General features: G+C 42.3%; 1 protein-coding gene across 2 annotated transcripts in view; it reads right to left on the reverse strand.

Moving 5' to 3' along the window:
- QRICH1 (glutamine rich 1) overlaps positions 1-6,354 on the reverse strand; it is a 23,993-nt gene that overhangs the window by 11,865 nt on the left and 5,774 nt on the right. The window lies entirely within an intron of this gene.

Genomic DNA, 6,354 nt, shown 5'->3' on the forward strand with positions numbered 1-6,354 from the left:
GGGGGGGGAGGGGAAACCACAGTCTCTCACATCAATGCTCACTTGTCCAAGGTCCGTCTCACTATCTAGCTGCAGTCCAGGAGCACACTTAAAGCTAGGAGTCAGAGGTAGCCCCCAACACAAAGTTCAGGTCTCAACAACTTCACATTCCAGGCCTCAAACCCAACCCAGCTGGTATCTTCACCCCCAGGGCACCAAGTGAGGGCTGCTCTCCTCGTCCAGACACTTCACCACTTTGTCCCCCACATTTAACGACCACTTTGTTGCACCTGCCTTGTCCTAGAAGTGATATCCCAGGTTCCCATGATCATCTGCTTCTCCAGGCTTCCTTAACACTGTATCTTAAGGGAGGGAATTAATTACTCAACCTCTCCTTTCAAATCCAACTGAGAGATGTAGAGCTTTATTAGTGGCATCTATGAGGGCCATATGAAGTTTGAAGCCAACACAGATTTATTTAGTTGCAAAACTATGTCTTCCTACTCATGTTCTCTCACGCTTTTCTACCTCACTTTCTAGAGTCAGTCAAGCTAACGTAGCATTTGCACAGGGGTGCCACACTAGCCAGCCTGCCAATACCAAGAAGAACTACCACGCAGGTCTGCATTGCGCAAATACACAAAATCTCACTTCCCAACATCACCTCTAAGAAGTCTTTAAAAATGTTAAGGATTCATTTGCAGCCAATTAAGAGTTGCTAAGGAAAAAAGTAGGGTAGCAAAATGCACCACTTGCAGACCAGTTTCTTAAGTCACCTCCTGTTAAGAACTACTTCTGTTTCCAGGAAGACTAGGCAATTTTACAGGTTCCTGCTGGGAGCTATATGCAGTATAGTGTAATCCAGATGATGTGGACTTTCTATAATAATTTCCTGCAAGGTAACAAGAAACACATGACCTTGTGTCAGCATGACAGTTTAAAAAGCTGCATCAATGAGTGATTTGATCAGGCAGTTAATTGAAAAAGATGAAGTCACCTATGGGATGCTTCTTCCCTTCTATTTGATACTCTTATCATACTGCCCTACAGCGCGAGTACTGCCTTGGGCAAACAGGCCCAAGCTCAGACCCCCGTTAAGAGTTCAGTTGAAGAAAGCCCATTTCAATTACACCTCTGAGGCAAGTATTCTCTAAAATATCCGACTTTAAAAATCACTAATACAGTCCTTAGTATTAACTTAAGTCCTTGTTTAAAAGATTACCTGCAAAGCAAAGGCCCAAGACTGGACAAACTAAAATGCATTATTGCACTGATAAATTTTCAGTTTCACACAAGAAACATTTGCTTTATCTGCTAGGATTCAAAATCATGTCACAGAAAGAGGTAAATGTGTCATCTATCCTGTACTTCTGCAGTATGTTTTCAGAACCTGCACAGGTTGACTGAGAACACCTTAAAAGTACCCCCACCTTCTTTCATAAAAATTTTACATTACAGTTCCTGTTACTGCTGTAACATATACAAAGTAAAGGCTATTTTTTTTTGCTTGCAGTTAAGAATTGAAAGTCCGCTCCTGCGCTGAAACAATTTTATCACATAAGTGCAATTAGAAAGGTAACGGAATAGATTTAAGCAAGAGGCATTGTCAGCAAGAGAGGCACGGTCCAAGAACAGACCCGACAAGACAGCATTTTCTTCCTTCCGCTTTTATAGAATAGACTATTTCAGTTGGAAAGGACCTACAACGACCATCTAGTCCAACTGCCTGACCACTTCAAGGCTGACCATAAGCTAAAGCGTGTTGTTAAGGGCATTGCCCAAATGCCTCTTAAACACTGACGGGCTTGGGGCATTGACCACCTCTCTAGGAAGCCTGCTCCAGTGTTTGACCACCCTCTCAGTAAAGAAATGCTTCCTAATGTCCAGTCTAAGCCTCCCCTGGTGCAGCTTTGAACCATTAACCATTTTAGAGCCTGAGCCTACTGTCTCTAAAAGTCATGGAAAACTTCCATCACTTTCAGCAGATGAGCAATCATGACCTGAGGCCCTACGATACTCCCCCAGGACTAAATCCTAACCCCTACAACTAGGATGTCTTGCTACTGCTTTAGAGTTCACACAGTGTTATTGTTAACACCCAAAGAATGAGTCCAGTCCCATACAAGATGAAGAAGTCAAGACTCCAGAATCACTAGAAGTTCTCCATGCTGCAAACTGCAGGCATCATGCTTCTCACTAGAGACTGCTCCTATTTAAAAGAATATTGGAGCTCTACCTACTGCACATTATGCATCCCTTGTGAATTACACATCCATTTTTAACAACTGTATTTTGTAGTAGATCCCTCCCTTTTTTTCAAGTAGGTTGTACCCAGGAGTGCTACAAGCATTCATTTCAGATTTACAGACTTCAACCCAGTCTGAGACCAGAGCTTCTTACGTTGACCTCATTGTCTAACTTGCTTTTTGAGAAAAAAAAGGACAAAGAGTTACACTAAACATCACCAGCGGTTGACTTTTTAAAAGACTGTACAAAGAAGAATGCTTTAAATTTACAGGCCAAGACCAACAGGGAGGACTTTAAATCTTTACCTTATGCTGAAGATTAAAGCAAGAACATGTTATGCCGGGAATTCCTGGGTTATACTGGTGCAAGAGAAGAACATGCCAAGTTACCAGTACTAAAAAACTGCTTATTGCCAGAAGTTTGGATCTAACAGCATGAAAATAATCACTTCCCAGCAGACTACCATGACACAGAGAAATGCCATTTTACCATAAAATAGGTAGAAGTTGGACCAAGTACTAGTTGACTAGAGAATCAAAAGCATTAGAAGTCAGCCCTGCATCCTAACAGAAGGGCAGAACTAAATTTTTACGATTCCCTTAAAGGAATCTTCTGTCACATTAAGCTCAAAAACATATTCTGTCTAGAACTGAGCACATGCAAAGAGAAAATAAGTAACTCCACGAGCATGAGAACACATGAAGCCTGGTTTCCGAAAGTTTTTTTTCCTCGTGGTTGATAGACTAACTCTGACAAACTTCCAACTAGGATTCATGTCTGCCCTGTGCAGATTCTCTGCCCAACAAGGAATCAGACTGCAGAACTGCAGTTCTGAAACAATGACGCTGAAAGAATTCCCAAGAAAAGAAAATCTCATCTGTGGACTGACTGGATTACACAGTATTTCCTAAAACCTAACTCCAAATGAGCATGCATACCAACTCTTGCCTGCATGGATTTTCTGATATCTAGCTTGCCCTAGAGCACCTGATAGGCTCTTAAATGCCTCTTTTCACAAACACATCTTGGTTTCTGAAGCTATGTTTACACTAGCAAGTAGTAGGATTACACCAAGAGCAGACCTTCAGAGCAAGACTGAAGACCTATTAACGTGTCCACACTATACATTCCAGAAGACTATTTCAAACTTAGGCCTAGTCTTGCCCACTAGCCAAGCTAGACAAACACCTAGACACAACAAGACTGCATCTTATGGATTAGTTTCATCTGAAGGGAATGCCAAATGACAGGCTCCAAACCTAGGAGAGGTAAGTGGGGGCAGGTGGCAAACTTGCTGTGGGAAGTATGCTCCAAATCCCTCCCAGAAGTAATGTAGGTGCACCTCAAACTTCCACACCTGAGCAAGCCGACAGAAGTCAAACACTTGGACAAGACGTTAGTGAGAGCAGAAGAACAATCTCATATTATTTTTTAGCCCAATTTAAGGAAAGAAGGCTTAAACTATACTTCCCTCAACAACAGTCCTAAGCTAAAGCAACTCCAGCATTAAAAACTAACACTGTAATAAAGAGTTCCTTCTAACGTTATGCCAGAAAGCATACACACAAGTACAAAACAGATCTGAAGTACAGAGTAGGTGAGAAGACTGATCACTGAAGTAGCAGGAAATGTTGAAACTTGTTATTCAACTACTTTACAGGAAGTCCTTTGCTATCTATTTAAGTAAACAAGGTCTACGGGGAGTGTACAAGTCAGCTTTTCAGAACAACTGCCAGACAGATTCTCACTCCAGGTTTTTGCTCTGCTCATTTATCAACATCGGAGAGAGAATTCCACAGGCCAAATTAGGCCTTGTGTGTGTTTGAACAGTTACAATATCAAGATTACGTTGTCAAGCTGTACGCTGCGGCAGGATTTAGGCCTAAGAGTTAAAACACGTGAAGCAGGGAAAAGAAAACAGCTTACCTCTCAAAGAGGAACCTACTGCCACGTACAAGAAGGTGCTACCTTGAAAACACCGCTCTTGACTATAACCATTCTTTGAAGGGGTACACTCAGCCCTAGCAAATGCTAATCAATACTAGCTGCTAGTATCTTATTGGGATGCTTTTCAAAGGTAAGCAAATAGGAGCTCTACCTCCAGGCTAACCTTCAGAACCAAGACTGGGGCACAGGGAAGCTGCATCCATCAGAAGTGAAGGAAAGGTGTATTCTATGCAGAGCCCGAGATAAGATTTTCTTCTGAGATACTTGAGGGCATCTTTCCCTGCCTTATGTCATTAATAATGCCCAGCATCCTATAACGGTCTGAAGTCACAGAATACACTGGGGGAAGACTGAAAAAGTAAAAGCTGAACAGCAAACACATAAGGAACCGAGCAATTAGAAAGGCATAAGCCTTAACTGAGAGACCTTTTCTGCAGGCATTTAACCATTCCCTATATAGTTCTGTGATCTTGCACACCTGCAGCATCCTCCCCTCAAGCCCTGTCCAAGAAGCTCTTGCCACCTAGCCATCAGACACTGTCTTAATAAAAAAGCTGAAGCTGAGGATCTTCCCCACATGCACTGTATGTATCCCAAGCAAAGATACTTTCTGTCCTCTGATATTCTTTCAGTTAAATCTTCTTGCAGAAGAGGAAGAGGCGCAAGAAGTTTACTGACCTCTGCAGAAATACCATATTCAGTAAGCAAGTCAGTGCTAACACCTCTTCTCACTGGCATCATCAATTTGATGGCCTCAACGCACAAGACAAGCCAGCAACAATCCCACCAAAGGCAGAGCTGATAAGACTCTTACTTGACTGGAGCAAAACACAGCCCTTCACAACCATCCCCTGATGCAGCACAGGGTATGACAACTTGACATACTAAACTCTTTCTTAAGATCACTAATGGCACCGCTGTGATACTGGGCATTGAAGGAGCTCCAAGACACTTGTACTGTAGCACTGACTAGTATATAACCCAATAGTTGCATCCACTCAGCCTTTAAAATAAACACTTGGCAACAGTTTGTTGAACCTTTTAGGCAAGAAAACCCTAAGGTGACAACTTCTTCAAACAGGAAATTTGTTTTGCCAGGATAAATAAAAGCAGCAAGCAGTCACGCACTGTCTTTGGTTGTTCACAGCAAGTAAAATCTAGGATGAAACCTGAGCATCATCTGTCTATCTTTATGATCATATGGTTGTCATCAGCACTTGCAACCGTGAGGTCATCTGACCGGTCATATTATTAGTCACCTTCAGCACCACTGTCTCACTGCCAGACATAAGCGTAGTCATTCAAAGGGTCTTCCACTGATTTGCAATTGGATTAGCAAGAACTAAACAGATTATCAAGTCAAGTACTGGGATGACATAAGTTTGATCAAAAGCTTCAGTGGCTGACCAAAATTTCTCATAATACAACACAAGCAGTATTTTAGCACAGCGAGCCAGCTGGATCAGGTGCACTGCTCTAGTGGAACACTGTCACCCCAGTGTCACAACAAAATTCAGCTTTTTTCAAGACACCGTGCTCTGCTACTGCTGCCACAGTGACAGTCCTGAGACAGGTGAACACTAAATCATGCGTTTAACATAAATCACATCTCCATAAGAAATCTTGAAAGACAGAAAAACACTCCTGCAAGGGGGTAAAGACATTCCTCTCCACCCCATCCTGGCAAAAAAGTAAGGCTAATTCATTCACTTCAAGATAATTCTGAGCTAGCTGCTCAAATACACATGAACCCAGCTGCACTGCTGATGCACAAAAGCTGCAGCCACATCTAGTACCAGTGTTCTGGGGGCTTGAAACATCCTAAAGTGAGCAGCAGGGTAGCAACACAAACATTAATTATGATCTGTTCTGACAGATGTGAAAGCAGATATTTTAAAGCAGAGTCACAACAGAAACAAGGGAGAGAGGGTAGACAACTTTCTTTAGGAAAGCTGTTGAAACCTCGACTTTCATCAGATATTTTTCATACTCCTCAGGGTGCAGGCCATTCAGTTTAAAAAACAGGAACAGGTCTCTGGCAGCAACTCTATGGTTATTTTCAAGAAGGTCAGGAGATTATTTTTCTCTGGAGCATATGATATATGACCTCCCTCCCTATCTCTGTTACTAGAAGGCTTGCAAGGGTCAAGCCTGAACTTTGACTAGTTCTGAAAGAATTCA

The sequence above is a fragment of the Aptenodytes forsteri genome, unplaced genomic scaffold, assembly GCF_000699145.1.
Source record: "Aptenodytes forsteri isolate BGI_AS27 unplaced genomic scaffold, ASM69914v1 Scaffold53, whole genome shotgun sequence".
In the NCBI taxonomy this organism is placed as follows: domain Eukaryota; kingdom Metazoa; phylum Chordata; class Aves; order Sphenisciformes; family Spheniscidae; genus Aptenodytes; species Aptenodytes forsteri.